The 16,234-nt window shown below is 47.2% G+C and overlaps 1 protein-coding gene across 2 annotated transcripts in view; it reads right to left on the reverse strand.

Moving 5' to 3' along the window:
- The window catches only part of CDK18 (cyclin dependent kinase 18), a 48,599-nt gene extending 32,915 nt beyond the window's left edge, over window positions 1-15,684 (reverse strand). The window contains exon 1 of one of the 2 annotated variants that reach the window (XM_021003105.2): window positions 15,454-15,684. The gene's annotated coding sequence lies outside the window, so the exon portion shown is untranslated. The remainder of the gene's footprint in view (window positions 1-15,453) is intronic. The other variant, XM_021003106.2, reaches the window with a different exon arrangement.
- Window positions 15,685-16,234: the final 550 nt, after the last annotated feature.

Genomic DNA, 16,234 nt, shown 5'->3' on the forward strand with positions numbered 1-16,234 from the left:
AGATTTTTACAGCTTCTGTTTGGAATGCAGGAGGCAGGGTGGGACAACCTTCCTGGATAGACCGGGCAGTTCCCACAGAATGTCAGGTTAGGCGGCAGAATTTTTAGATCCCCTTGCTCTAAAGTGGATGCGATTGACAAATGCCCCATCACCCTCTGAGGTAGCCTTGCTCCAATAAGAGGTCAAAGGACCATAGATTTTGAACTGGAAGGGACCTTAGAGGTCATCTAGTCTAACTCCTTCATTTTAGCAATGTGAAAACTGAGATCCTGAGAGATTGAGCAACTTTCTCAAGGTCATACAGGTAGTAAACAGCAGAGTCAGGATTTGAACTCAGGTCTTCTAACTTAAAGGCCAGCACTCTTTCCACTGCACTATACTGACTCAAGGTTTCCAGCAATGAGCCTAAATCCCCAGAGTTTCAGAGACAGAATCGACCTTAGAGATCAATCAGCTTGTTTAATGTCTTACTTAATGCCCAAGGTCACACAGCAAGTTAATAATAGGGATGAAGTGCCCATGTCCTGCATTACCAAGGAAAATCATTGATCTTGTTTTGGGATTTTAGCAAGATCCAAGAAGCCCAAATTAACCCAGTTCTTGTCTTCCTCCTATGCTCCTCTCAACAGGTACAGGATTACCTGGGCCACTCATTCATTCATTTAATCAGCATGTATTGAGCATCCAATATATGTAAGTGCATATGGTAAGTACTGTAATAGACATGTGCAGATAGCTTTTGTTTTATTTTTAAAAAGGATAACCGCAAAGATCCTATGAAGGAAGATGCTGTCTGCATCCACAAAGCAACACACGGGGGGGGGGAGAGGGAGGGAGGGAGAGGGAGAGGGAAAGAGAGAGAGGGAGAGAGAGAGAGAGAGAGAGAGAGGGAGAGAGAGAAGAGAGAGAGAGAGAGAGAGAGAGAGAGAGAGAGAGAGAGAGAGAGAGGGAGAGGAGAGAGAGGTGAGAGAGGGAGAGGGAGAGAGAGAGGGGAGAGGGAGAGAGAGAGAGAGAGAGAGAGAGAGAGAGAGAGAGAGAGAGAGAGAGAGGGAGAGGAGAGGGAGAGAGGGAGGGAGAAGGAGAGAGGGAGAGGGAGAGGGAAAGAGAGAGAGGAGAGAGAGAGAGAGAGAGAGAGAGAGGGAGAGGAGAGAGAGGTGAGAGAGGGAGAGGGAGAGAGAGGTGAGAGGGAGAGAGAGAGAGAGAGGGAGAGAGAGAGAGAGAGAGAGAGAGAGAGGGAGAGAGAGAGAGGAGAGAGAGAGGTGAGAGGGAGAGAGAGAGAGAGAGAGAGTGAGAGAGAGAGAGAGAGAGAGAGGAGAGAGAGGGAGAGAGAGAGAGGAGAGAGAGGGGAGAGAGGGAGAGGGAGAGAGAGAGGTGAGAGGGAGAGAGAGAGAGAAGAGAGAGAGAGAGTGGGGAGAGGGGAGAGAGAGAGAGAGAGAGAGAGAGAGAGAGAGAGAGAGAGAGAGAGAGAAGGAAGGGGAAGGGGAGAGAAAGGAGAGGGAGAGAATGAGAGAGGAGAAAGTGAGAGAGAGAGATTGCGTCTAATGGTAACCATCTCGAAGTTTGGGGGGGAGGGGAAGAATAAAAAGAAAGTTACATGATAACTTTGTTGTATGTTTGAAAGAAATAGCAAGTTGTACATAATGGACCTGCAATTTCAGGTGCAATCCTGTTTTTCTCTTTCACTTTGTTATGGAAATGGTGGTTTTATTGCTTAAGTTTGGAATAAAACAAATACATTTTTAAACAACGATTTAAAGTGAAAGGTGGAATAATATAGGCATATTTCAAAAGGAGGAATAGAAATTACAGCTCAGAAATTGATGGGAGGGAGCAGAATCCATCACCTTTCCTAGAGATCTTTAAACTTGTGGAAGACCCTCCTATCCTTAGGTTAGAGAGGAGCAGTGCTACCGAGAGGCAGTCGGGGGTGGGGTGGGGGGGCGAAATGGACAAAGTGACTTGCAGCCAAAGAATCTGAAAATTCCTTAGAGCTTTGTCACAGACTGACAACAACAACAAACAGAGCGGGCCCTGGGGGAGATGCAAAGTTTAGACATACCAGTTGTTGCTTTCAAGGAGTTCTCAGGCTAAGACACATATGCAGACAACCAAAATACAAAATAATACAATAGATTGGCTCAGTGACAAGGCCGGGTCATGTCTGGTGAACTGAACGGGGTCTGGGAGGGGTGGGGAGAAACACTTCTGAGTCTCTTGGACGCAACTGGAGCCCTTGGATGTGGAAGGAAGACGATGGACAAGGAATCATTCTCCCCTGTTCCCCCAACTCAGCCCAGCATCTCCTAAGGCATCTGTGGGATGGCTCATGACCAGGGAGGAACCAAACGCAGGGCCCTGGGACACAGCAGGGATCAGGGGCTCATTAAGGAATGGGGGGAATCCTACGGGGGGGTTCAAACCTGACATTAGTGGGGCTGGGTCAGTAGGGTAGAGTAAAAGCTTTCTTCTCTGTCTCTTCTTAAGGGGGAGATTTCCAGGTGCTCACTGTGCTATCTAACTCTGTCATCTCTTCTCCATCCCTATTTTAAACCCAGGCCCATCACAAGGCAGTATTTCCCTGAAGAATGATCTTTGTGAACTCTAGAGCATCTGGGAGCTTAAATGACCATCCTCTCTCTTTACACTCCCTTCCAAATCCCTACAAGACACGTTCAGAAAATCTTTAGCCCCTACCCCTAAGTAAAGCCTCTTCCCATCACTAACTACCCCTAACCTTCTCTACCCAATCTTTGTTGTTATTCAGTCATTTTAGTCATGTCTGACTTCATGAACGACCAAATTTGGGGTTTTCTTGGTAAAATTACTTAAGCGGTTTGCCATTTCCTTCTCCAGCTCTTTTTACAGATGAGGAAACTGAGGTAAACAGGGTTAAGTGACTTGCCCAGGGTCACTCATCTAATAAGTGCCTGATGCCAGACTGGAACTCAGGTCTTCTTGACTCTGGGCCCAGTGCTCTAATACCCTGAACTACCTAGCTGCCCAGTATTTGCCCTTCTCCAACTGTGGATCCCACTGATAGGATTTATGTTTATTTTATGATCCAATCTAATGCAAAAAAAATAATTAAGTGACACCTATCAATGGAGACAAAGATGAAACAATCCTTGACCTTTAGAAGTACACATTCTACTGAGTGAGTTTCACTTTATTTGTCATCCTCAGGCTCAAGTAATAAGACTCTTCTTGAGATATCACTCAAGAAAATCATAGCATCATAGACCTGGAAGGGACTTGAGAGGACATTAAGTTCAATCCCCTCATTTTACAAATGGGTATGCTGAAGTCCAGAGAGGCCTTGTGCTTTGTGCAGGGTTGCACAGAAGGTATATGTCTAAGGCGGGACTTGAATCCAGATCTTCTTGACTCCAAGTCTATCCACCATACCACATCACATTCCCCTCCTCAGTAAACTCCCATGGCTCCCAATTACCTCTAGGATCAAAAATATACTCCTCCGCTTGGCATTCAAAGCCCTTTACAGCCTGCCTTCAATCTATTATTCCAACTTTACTATATATTACTTCCCTTCATGGGCAACTAGATGATGTACAGTGGATCGAGTGCTAGGCCTGGAGACAAGAAGACTCATCTTCTTGAATTCAAATCCAGCCTCAGATACTTACTAGCTGTATGATCCTGGGCAAGTCACTTTACCCTGTTTGCCTCAGTTTCCTCCTCTGTAAAATGAGCTGAAGAAGGAAATAGCAAACCACCCCAATATCTTTGCCAAGAAAACCTGAAATGGGGTCCCTAAGAGTCAGACACGACTGGACAACTACAATACTTCCCTTCATGCACTGTACAGTCCAGCCAAGCTGACATTATTGTTAATACATACATGATACTCTCCCTTCTTCATGCCTTCACTCAGGCCTGGAATTTGGTCTCTCCTTGCTTCCATCCTGAAGACCCCCTAGTTTCCTTTAAAGTTCTGTTCCAGGGCCCCCTTTTTTTCTCCATGAAATCTTTCCTGATCCTCCCAGCTGCTAATGACTTCCCCAAAATAACCGCTTTGTGTTTATTTTGTATGCAGGGTGTCCCAAAAGTCTTAGTGCAGTTTCCTCTTATTAAAAGCTTAAAACTGCTCTGAGATTTTTACACACACACACACGCCATCTCCCTGAGAGATCACGAGAAGTCCCCCGAAGGCAGGGATGGTTTTGTTTTTGTCTGTGCCCCAGTGCTTTGCCTGCTGTCTGGCACATGTTAGGTGCTTAACAAATATTTATTGATTAAATAATTGACTGCGATGTTCTTTGGGAAACCAGCCCAAAGGATGCCCAAGAGATGAATTCAGAATTATAGGGTAGCCACTCAATGCTGCTTATCTCTCCCCTCTGCCAGAGAGGCCGAGATGCGTGCCAGGACAGTCCATATATGCCATTCACCTCTGCTGGTCACCCCGATGGAGGCAGGGCTGGACTGGACTATCCCGGGCAGATCCATCTGCCTCCTATACACTCAGAGATTCTACTGCTTCCTGTCTTAGTCTCACATCCATGGAAGGAAGTTCTTTTCGGGTCTAATTTGAATTCCTTCTTAAACATTTTTAGCAGTACAACCCTGAAGTAAGTCACTTAACCTGAGTCTCTATAAAATGGGAATGATAATAATAATAATAATAATAATAAACAACAATAACACCTAGCTCCCAGAGGCATTGTGATGATCGGATGAGATACTATACTGCATGTAAAGCATTTAGTGTATGTGAAATGTTTTCCAAACTTAAAGTACTATATAAATTCAGGCTGTTCTATTCTTACATCCCTTTAGTATCAACTTATGCCCATTTCCCCATTGCTTTACCCCTAATAGACAGGTTCTATCAACTAGCATTAGTAAGAGCCTACTATGTGCCAGGCACCGGGCTACTCGCTGGGTAATGAAAGATGAAAGCAAAGTTACTTGTCACCCTTTGTCTAGTAAAAGATGGAGTGACAACCATGGCTTTCTCTTTCCAAGTTAGAATTCCAGTTCTATTTGTCTTTCTATGCCAGGTCAATTTCTCCATCCCCAAATCTCTCTTCCCCACAGTCACCTTCAGCTGTCGCTCAGAATAGTTCCTGTCTTGGGGAATAGTATTGGGGTGGAGACTGAAAAAAGGGGAGATAATTAGGTATAGAATCAAGAGGTTTTGCAGTCAGAGCACCTGGGTTCTGATGATTATTAATTGTGGGAAAGAAGAAAGAAAGGAAGCAAAACAAGAGGAAAGAAAATAAGGAGGGAAAGAAGAGAGAGAGGAAGGAAGGAAAAGAAGAAAAAAGAAAAGGAGGAGAAGAAGGGAGAGAGGAAGGAAGGGAGGAAAAGAAGAAAGAAAAGGAGGAGGGAAAGAAGTGAGAGAGGAAAGAAGGAAAAGAGGAAGGAAGAAAAGAAGGAAGGAAAGAAGAAAGGGAAGGAAGGAAAGGAGCAAGAAAGAAAAGGAAGGAAAAAAGGGAAAGAAGGGAGAGAGGAAGCAAGAAAAAAAGAAGGAAAGATGAGAGGGAAGAAGGAGGGAAAGAAGGAAGGTAGGAAGAGAGGGAGGAAGTAAAGAAACGACTAGAAACAACCAGGCACCACACTAAACCTTTGCAAATATTATCTCATCTAATCCTCACAGCAGTCCTGGGAGGTAGGTGTTATTATTATCATCCCCATCTTACAGATGAGAAAACTGAGGCAGACAGAGGTACAGTGACTTACCCAGGGTCACATATGTGATTTCAGATTTGAATTCAGATCTTTCTGACTCCAGGCTCTGTGCACTATGGTGCCACCTAGATATGCGACCTTGACAAATCACTTAACATCCCTATGTCTTTGTTTTCTTATCTACAAAACAAGGGGATTGAAAAAGATGGGGCAGCCAGGTGACCCGGTAGACAGAGAGCTGGACCTGGGGTTGGGAAGACTCATCTTCCTGAGTTCAAATCTGGCCTCAGACACTTACTAGACGTGTGACCCTGGGCAAGTCACTTCATCCTGTTTGCCTCAATTTTCTCATCTGTCAAATGAGCTGGAGAAGGAAACGGCAAACCACTCTGGTATCTCTGCCAAAAGAAACCCAAATGTGCCATGAAGAGTCAGACATGACTGAAATGAATGAACAATGACAGAACGAGATGACCTCTGATGTCTCTTCCAGCTCTGGCTCATGATCCCAGGATTCTGCAGCACCTTTTGTCACATTCCTATTTATACTCCCTTCCTCCCCTTCCTCTTCCCCCTCCTCCCCTCAGTCCACGGGTCTCTTGCACGTCAATCTTGGATTCCTATAATAGCTTCCTGGCTGACAGATAGTTTTTCTCCCATCAGTCTTTCACACAATGTCAAACGGAACTTCCCAGAACACTGCCTTCAACATCTCTCCCCAACAGCCTGCAACTGCTCCCTACCACCTCTTCCTATCACACTCAGATTTCTCTCCCTCGATCCTGCATAACCTTCCCCCCACCTTCATCCTCCCCTTCCCAAAAGATCTCAGAATCAGAAGGAATGTTAGACGTCACTGAGTCTAACTTCCCATGGAATGCAGGCATCCCTTCTACAACATTCGTGACGAGTGGTCTCCAGCTACTGTTTGATGATTCCCTATGGATGGCCCATCTCACCTCCAGAATCTCCATCACCGTGTCCTTCTCTAGGCAAGACTCCTCACCATCCCCATCTCCTTAGCTTTGCTTTTGCTGCTTCCCTATGACTGGAAGACCTATCCCCCCTTCACCCCTATCCACTTCTCCAACTCCTACCCATCCTTTCAGAGGCCCAACTCCTGCACAATTGCCTCAGATCGTCTTTGACCTTCTTTCATATCAGCAGTATCTCAGCTGAGCAGGTTTTTTTTGTCCCCTCCATGCTCCTGTAGGTTAGTTTTGTCTCCCCCAAGAGCCTGTGCTCCCTGAAGACAGGGTCTGCTTGTAACCCTTCTTTGTCATTCCCCACTGCACCCAGCCTGGTGCTGGACTCCCATCAGAAGCTAGATAATTACTTGATTAATATTGCAGGATCATCTCAGCCGAGGCACTGGGAAGGGAGCTGTGAGGTAATGAGAAAGGAAGCCTCAGTCAGGGAGGGGAATGTCTGGGCTCCGATTGTCTGACTGCACTTGGCCTTGTTCTGTCTGATGTTGGGGGAAGCTTTTTAGAGTGGAGGGCTCCTTCTCTGGGCTGGAGCCTCAGCTATACCCCTAGTCCTGGGGGAGGGGCTGGTGTGAACCCTTGAGGTTTTATACTACCTCCTCCACAAAGCTTTTCCCGGCCTCCACAGATGGAAGTGAACTCTCCTTCATCTTACCCCCTGTGACTTAATCCTCTTCTTACACACTTACCAGTCTATCATCTGTAAGAGACACATTGGTCTCATGGAGAGAGCTCTGCCTCCATATGTATTAGCTGTGTGACCCTGGGCTAGTCACTTCACTTTCTGTTAAATGGGAATCATGATATCTGCAGTACCCAACTCACAGGGCATTTATAAGGATCAACTGAGAAACAGCGGGTATGAACTTTAAAGTGCCCTTTTGCTGTCTGCTATCATGCAGAACTTATCACAACCATCCGCTTAGAGATGAAAGGCACCTTAGGGGCCAGCTAGCTCAACACCTTCACGTTACAGAGAGGTGAAAGGAGACTTACTCCAAGGTCACACAGGTGCCAGCTGGCCAAGGAGCAGTGCCCCAGTTAAACTTGGGTCATAGGACCATAGATTTTGAACTAGAAGTGTGTGGATAATTAATAACAACTGAGGAAATAATCTGAGCTATACGATTTATTAGCAAAACAGGCATAATAAATGGGTCAATGGATTCCCTAGTCAGTCCAAAGACCCTGAAATACAGAGTGAGGCAGATTTTTATGTACTAAAAACAATAACTCAAAGTTTTTTTGGGTAGCTTAGTTGCGTTTGACTTTTTGTGACCCTATTTGGGGTTTTCTTGGCAGAGATACTGGTGTAGCTTGCCATTTCCTTCTCCAGCTCATTTGACAGATGAGGAAACTGAGGCAAAGAGGGTTAAGTGACTTGCCCAGAGTGACACAGCTAGTAAGTGTCTGAGGCCAGATTTGAACAAACTCAGGTCCTCCTGACTCCAGGGCCAGTTCTCGGTCCACCTCACCACCTAGCTGCACCATTAATCAAATAAAGCCAATTAATTAAAAGAAAACAATTAATCAGGATACAAAATTAGGTAATCTGGTTTCTAATTAGAGGAAAGATTAGGTACTTTCCAAATTGGGAAGGGGAGAACAAACAGGTGCAATTCCCTGAATTCAGAAAAGGAGGTGTCCCACTCCCCAAAGTGTCTGTGCACAATCAAAGGAACATGGAAACAATAACCAAATGACCAGTATGGGGCCAGCTTTCAGATAAGAGCCATGGGCTGCCTGAGATGTGCAACTGGGAGAAAACTCCTTGCATTGATCTTTGGATCTGACAGGGTTTCTGGTCAACATAACCGAGGTCCTTGGTTAAGGGTTTCTAAGCAGCAGGTAGAGGTGGTCCAGTGTCCCAGCTACTCAGGACTAGGTTCAAACAATGCAGTAAAGTTTTCTCATAAGACAGAAATTGAACTAGACCCATAATTCAATAAAAAAAAAAAGGAACTGAGCTAGATCCAGAATTGAGTCACAAGATGGAGTCGGTGTGGTTCACTCAATTCCCACAATTCCTTCCGAAGGGACTTTGAAGGCATCTAGTCAATCTCCTCTTTTTACAGATGAGGAACGGCCCAGAGAGTGTGAGTGTCTAAACCAAGGTCACATAGGTAATTAGTAGCAGGGCTGAAATTCCAATTCAAGTTCTTTGAGTCCAAATGCAGCACTCTTTCCATTGGACCACATTGCCCCCTCCCATCTCAGAGAATGCCTCCACCCTAGTGGACACTACTCTAGTGCGTCATTATGGTCCAGGAATGACTCTGGGCTTTTGAAGGCTCTGTCAGTGGACATCTAACTCTGACAGGTCCTAACCAAGCAAGAAAGGCTGATCTGGTATCTGAAGACCAGCCGGGTTGGGTTCAGAGAAGCTCATTACTAGGTTAGTTGCTGAGGGGTCTGGGATGCACTTTTCAACCACAGTAATTCTTAAAGACCACCTACTCAGTTGTAGAGGAGTTGAGAGGGGCAGCAATGGATAGTGATCCAATTATGTTTTATCCTCTCAGTAGATCACCAGTGAGCTGTCCAAGGTCATACAACTAATTGGGCAGGGCCAGAGCTGGGATTCAAACCCAAGGTTCAGACTCTCAGTTCATGAGTATTGGCACTATAGACCAGCTTTGGGTGGGACTAGGGGAACCTATCTAGCTGTTGGTGCCCCTCTCTATGGATATTAATGTAAAGATAGTCAACAACTCATCCAAATACTTGCACTTTCCAGGGAAGGAGCTATGCTAAGGTTTGCCAGCAGCTTAGAACACGGCACCCAATACAATCTCTAGTGCCAAGAGCGGGCAGGGGTTCTTTGATTCCCGAATCCTGACTTTGTCATGTTTTCTTCATATTTGCCCAGAAGTAGCTCTCATGTCACTGGTGCCCTTAGGCACACGACCTCCTGTCCTGATCCTTTCCCCTCCCAAGTAGGGAGATCCTGGCACCTGACACCTAGGCACATCTCTCCATGAGCAAGGCAAAAAGGGGAAGAAGGCAGCTCCCCATATCACCCCTTATTCAGCCTCAGGTCCAACATCTGTAAAATGGGAATAACAGCATCTATGTGAAATTGTGATTGCCTGTTGACATATCTCACAGTGCTGTTGTGCAGATTAAATGAGATAACGTAGGAAAAACACTACAAAGCCACCATATAAATGTTAGCTATTATCTACCTGGCTATTTACATGTTACCTGTCATATTAGATTCTAGGCTTCTTGAGAGCAGGATGTTTTTGCCTTTCTTAGTATCCCCAGAATTTAGCACAGTGCACAGAGCAAGTACTCAATAAATGCTTATTGACTTGACTTGACTTCATCAAGTCTCTCCCCTACAGCCTGCAATTTCTCCCTATTACCTATGCCAACCAAATTCAAACTTCTCTAAGGAATGCTCTCTCCTGACCCTGTCTAACTTGGACATTGAGGGCTTTTGTTTGGAAGGCAAGCTTCTTCCTGATTGGCCAGCAGGGGTCTGCTCTGTGCCTGGCCAGGCAGAGGAAGGCAGGAACAGGCTTGCCCACCATCTCGAGGGAAACCACTGGGTGACTATTTTCCCCTATGCCAAGGGAAAGAAGGGGACATAGGCCAGGGGAGAACAGATGGAGAAACAAGGCCAGGACTAAGGAAGGGGAACTAACTGCCCTGGACTTATAATCACAGTAGTAATAAGATTTGGCCCTTGCAAAGCTCTTTACAATACACATGTGGTCTTCAATGCCAATGACCTGACCAAGTTATTTTAAGTTTCAATGATGCCTATTGTACAGATGAGGAAAATTAGGTTTAAAGGATAAGTCAGTTGCCTAGGGTGACTTGGCTGGGATGACCTAGAGCTCTTCTGGGTATAAGTCCACTGCCCCTTCCCCTCTGCCAAGCCCTTTCAATAGCTCTGGTAAAACCTGGGGTTGTGGGAGGGAAACTGATGAAATCAAAATTCATAACTGGAGTAAAGATGTGATACCACACAGGAACCTTCATTTAGGGCAAACTGAACAAGGTGCCTGGAAGACAGATCATACCTGATTCTCTGGAGAGACCGTCCATCTCCATTATCACAGCTGATCGGAAGAGCACAGACAATGACCCTGCAGGGGTTATCTATCTTCCTGCTTCTGGGGAGAATTCTTCCTCTCCTAGTTCAGAGTGCTTATGGGAACATTACCTACTCAGAAAGATCTCAGAGAAAGGATATTTCTACTCCCTCATTCACTCGTTCATTAATTCAATTCTTTATTAAGCACCTAATGTGTACAAAGCACTGTGATGAGTACTAGGGGTCTATAAAGATAACAAAACTAGGCCCAGCTTTCATTAAGTTTATCCTATCATCAGTCGATCAACACGTATTTAATATGCCAACCACAAGAGATATAAAAACAAAAATGAAACCACCCCTGCCTTCAAAGAGCTTGAATTCTTTTGAAACAACATGTATATAAATAAGCACATATACCATATACACAAAATATTCATAAATGCTTGAGCATGTACCATGACTGTGATACCCAGGAAATGTTTTCTCTCATGTCCCCTCAATGTCTCCTTCGGCGCAGGGAGTACTGGGGTCTATTTTTGTCCACAGCTATATTACTGCTTTGTTCCTCTCCTTCTCTTCTGACCCTGAGCAGAGGAGACTTTGGGAACATATGGATTTTCTTTCAGTCAGGAGGTTCAACTGTTTCCCGTGTTCCCAGAGTGGTGCCCGGCTCTAATGCACCACCTCCCTGCCTAACCCAGCAATGAGCTCTGCGGCTATCTTCGGGGAGTTATCATAGTCTAGTGACTTCTGTTTCCCCAGCTATAAAATGGTAGGGTTGATGTAGCACTGTGGAAAAGATATGGGATTTGGAAGCAGAAGACCTTGCTCCTAATTCTGGCCCTGGTTCAGATTGCAGACCTAAGATTTGACCTCAAGTAACCTATATCACTTCTCTGGGCCTTGGTTTCCACATTTGCAAAAATGAAGTGATTAGTAGACTAGATACCCTCAGAGGTCCCTTTTGGCTCTAAATCCATGACCTTGTATCTAGACAATAATTACTGCTTGAATAATGTTTTAAAGTTTGCAAAATACTTTGTCTATTATCTCATTTGACCCTCATAATAACCCTATGAGTCTAGTACCATAGGTGTTCCATTGACAGATGAGGAAATTGAGGCTCAGAACGGTGATGTGCCTAGACTGTGATCAGTCAGTGTCAGGAGCAGAATTTGAACCCAGGAATTCCTGACTCCCAGTCTAACATGCTATCTCCTGTATCAGACTGCCTTACTTAGATGATCTCTACAGTCCCTTCTAATATTTTATGAGACCTACCCTTTCTGCATGGCTTGATTTGAGATCTAGGCTTAAGCTTAGAAGGTAGGGAGGCATGAGGGAGGGAAGGAAGGAGAAAAGCTGGCCTCTCTCTGTTCCCTCCCCTTGGAGATGAGAAAGTGCTCACTCAGCAGGTACTGTCAGAAGGGCACAGGGTCCAGGTTTGGGGGAGTCAGGCAGAGGGCAGGGGGAAGGAGAGAAAAGGTCATGGCAGGACATTGTGTATGAGGCACACTATGTATATGGGGGGGGGTTGTGGGGAGAGAGAGTCTGGCACAACCATCTCCTATAGGGCCAAAGCTAACCACCCGAGTCTGAAGCAGAGCCTACTCCAGAGCAGTCCAGAACAGAACAGTAGCTGTAATTAATTAAGAACTGGAGAAGGCACTTTGCCTTGCAAGGAGAGTACTAGAAAAAAAGGAAATCACAGGATCCGGGGGCTGTCAGATCCCCACCATCCACTTTCACCCCCATCACATCAACAGGACTTAGTCTCTGGCTAACAAGTTAGTTAGCATCCCTTCCTGACTCCAGGCCTTGTTTCTCCATCTGTTCTTCTCTGGGCTGCACCCCCTTCTTTCCCTTGGCATAACAAGAAAGATAGTCACCTAGTGGTTCACCTCGAGGGCGAGCCTGTTCCTGCCTTCCTCTGCCTGGCCAGGCACAGAGCAGACCCCTGCCCACCAATCAGGAAGAAGCTTGCCTTCCAAACAAAGGCATTCAATGTCCAAGGTCTTTCCTCTGCCCTGGAGGGCCCAAGCACGGATCAGGAGAACCAGGGAGAAGAGTGGGTGCTGCATGTATCCCTAATAAGACTGTAAGTCCTAAGAAAGGGAGGGGGGCTGGGGCAATGGTAGGGGCTTTTTTTTTTTAACAGGAGTTTGGAAAACCTTTTCCTGAAGAGGGTGCAGAGGGCAGCAGAGAACAGAGTCCCTAGAACTATAGAGGAAATAAATGCAACCTTAAAAGGCAGCTCCGTCTCATCCCAGCCAGAGTGGGAGACTCCCAGGCAAGAAACCTGACCCTGGGAGGGGACTGGCTCCAAGGACCTATTTGCTTCCTAAGCCCCCCTTTCTCAGGTACAGGATCACTGCCAAAGGATAGGAACTTCATCCTTCTGTTCCCTTCCCTAACCCCACTCCTCCCTTCCCTGGGGGTCCTAATCCAAAGATCAGTAGGGAATCTCAGAATCCTACAGTATTAAAACTGGATGGAACCATAGAGACCCTGTAGCCCCCTACCCTTATTTTATAGATAAGGAAACAAGGGGCTGAGAAAGATGAAGTGATTTATCCAAGTCCAATTTGTTTTCTGAAAACCCAGATAGGACTGGGATGAATCAGAATTACAATAAATAGGCCAGGGGAGAGGGATGTCTAGGAATCCAGACATCCAGGGAATACAGAGGCCCCTACCTAGACTGAGGCTTTGGAGGACTGTGATGAGAGGGCTTTGTATGCCAAACCCCTTAATCACAACTACTCAGAGAAGCAACAAAGCCAGCCTGAAGAAACCAGGGCAAGGACTGAACTGAATGGCCATATATCTTTGATGCTGGAAAGTAACCCTCTTTCTAGGCAATGGGAAAAAGTTTTAGGGATCACAATGGGACTCAGACATTATTTTCCCACCCCAAACACACAAGCAATGTGGTATTGTGAGCCTTTCCCTGTCTCAAACCCTAAGGACATCTTCTCAGCCCTATCCTATAGGCGAAATGGAATAATTGTGTAATTCCTTCCTTCGATCACAGATTTAGAGCTGCAAGGGACCTCAAAAGTCATCCAGTGCAACCCCCTCCTCTTACAGATGAACACACTGAAGCCTGAAGAGGCGAGGAGAATTGCCTAATTCCCCTCTCTCAAAATCTCCATCTCAGCCCCAGTTGTCCTATCTCTGTTACTGGCTCTTGGTTCTGCTCACTCAGGGCACTATAATGGAATGTGCAAATACTCAGAGTGCTTGGAGGGGGAGGGGAAGGCACGGGAAATCTCACGTGGAGCTGACACAGGATGGACAGGGCAAGGTGTCAGTGAGTCACAGAGCCAGGCCCCATTGTCAAGGAACCACTGAGGGCCGGAGGAACTGGAGGCAGAGGAGAGGGGCAGTCCTTGAGAAGTGGCCCCAGTGGACCTTTGCTGTTGGGGGCTGACCTCCCCTCCACCCAATACCTGCTCTTGGAGCCCTCCTACACAACAATTAATTGCACAAATCAGATATGATCGATCCCTAAACTCATGAATCCTAGCTATGCAGACCCATTTCCCATTTCCCCTTCTCATCAATCTGCATAGTTCTCATACTGAGGCCTGGGTGTCCGGAGATGGAATAGAGGAAACCAGAAAGAGGCTATGTAACAGCGTTCTCCCTCCAATGTGGGTTTTTAGTTATAACATCCCCCCTCTCTAATCATCCCCTGCCACCAGATCATCTCCTGGGACAAGGAAGACTTTTCTCCCACCCCTTGACAGAAGAGAAAGCTCTCCTCTCAAAGGAGACTCCAATTGGAGACATGCAACTCTGATTCCTAACCTGCCTCTCCCCACTCCACTTCCCACACATTCAGTCCTTAAACCATGTCGACTTAGAATTCCCAAACCACACATTTCCTCCAGAACCAACTACCCCTCACACCCTTCCAGCCCCTAACACTAACCCTTTGCCTGCTGGCTGGAGGTGAGAGGTGGGGCATTCATCCCTTTTCCACATTACCAGCAGACATTCCCTGAGGAAGAATAGGCCAACCAGGCTCGGAAGTCTCCCCCTTGCGCTCTAAACTAAGTTTAGTTACAAAGGGCAGCAAGGCAATCCCCAAAGCCCTTGACCCCCCCCCCCCAAGCAGTACCTCATTGCCCCCAACACATATCCTCAGCTCCTCAAGGCTCAGACAGAGCATTTGGCCAGACAGAGCTCAGGCCTTGGGCTCCCTTCTATGTGGCTCTCTAGTCCAGATGCCTGGGTCCCCTGGGTTCATAAAGGGATCCCTGACCCGAAGTCCTTCTCCAGAAGAAGGACACGTAAAGCCTGTTGAGGGGAGTTTTAAAAAGCAACAACAAACTTTGCTTTGAGGATGGTGATGGGAGTCCAAGGGCTACTAAAGCGGCCCGGACACCTGAGTTCGATTTGCAGAATCCTTGAATTGAGGAGGGTAAGAGCAATGGAGTGGGGAGAGGGGGTATCTAAACGTGAGAAAATGCCCTTGCTCTTACTCCTGACCTCCTGGAATTTGGGGCGGCTGCGCTCTCCGGCGGCGCTCCCCCCGCCCCATGCCACTCACAGTGTGCGTCTTCTCTGCCTCTCCTTCCACCCCACGCCCCAAGGCAGAGAGCAGCGCGGCCCCTTTAAGAGTTCCTCCGCTGTACCTTGCTCCGTTTACACCGCGGGCAGTACCCCCTCCTTCCCCTGCAAACATTCCCCTACCCCACCCCCAGTGCACCCCGGGCGGGCTAGCCGGACCGAACGCGCAGCTCGCAGGGCAGGACTTACCGCTCCGCGCCCCGGCTCCGGCTCCCTGCCTGGGCTGTGTGGAAGACGGGAGGAGGTCCGAGGAACTCAGTGCCCTGCGCCCTGCTGCTCTCCCCACCCTGGCACGGCGGCTGCTTCCCCTGCTCAGGAAAGGTGAGCAGCTCCCAAGAGAAGCTGCAACCTGAGCCGGAGGGGGAGGAGGGAAGGAAAGAGGGAGGGGAAGGGGACGGTCGGGAAGGGGAGGAGGAAAGGGAAAAGCCCAGCCCCCGGCCGGAGTTTTTCACTTGTCCAAGTTGACTCCTCCCCCTACCCAACCTCCTGCCGGCCCTGCCCTCTGCCGCTGCCAATCCCCAGGACTAGCTCTGCCCAGGTGCCCACCCCCCTCCTTCTAGCTCTGAGAACTCAGAGACCGCAGCTAGCCTGAAAGATCACGTGGTCCATCCTCCTCATTTTACCGAGAGCCCCAGAAAAGGAAAGTGATTTACCCAAGGTCACACAGTTGAAAGCAGAGTTAGGACTCGAATCCAGGGTCCTGCCTACACCATGCTGCTGTCCCTCAAGGTACTTCTGAAATAGGTAGTTTCTGTTGTGTCCCCACCAATATTCTACTGGTTCCCTTCTCCCTGTGATGTTGGTCAGCCCAATCCACCCCAGCTAGAGGTGTATCACCATGACCTCCTGGCATGTCCTGTTCTCCCATCCCTCGGTCCTTCCCAAGCCCAACTGAGCAAACCACTTTAGTTTAGAGGCGGGCTTCTGCTCTGCTGTATTCGAAAAGTAAAGAATATTCACCATTATAATA

Source organism: Phascolarctos cinereus, unplaced genomic scaffold, assembly GCF_003287225.1.
Source record: "Phascolarctos cinereus isolate Bilbo 61053 unplaced genomic scaffold, phaCin_HiC Scaffold_5;HRSCAF=322, whole genome shotgun sequence".
In the NCBI taxonomy this organism is placed as follows: Eukaryota; Metazoa; Chordata; class Mammalia; order Diprotodontia; family Phascolarctidae; genus Phascolarctos; species Phascolarctos cinereus.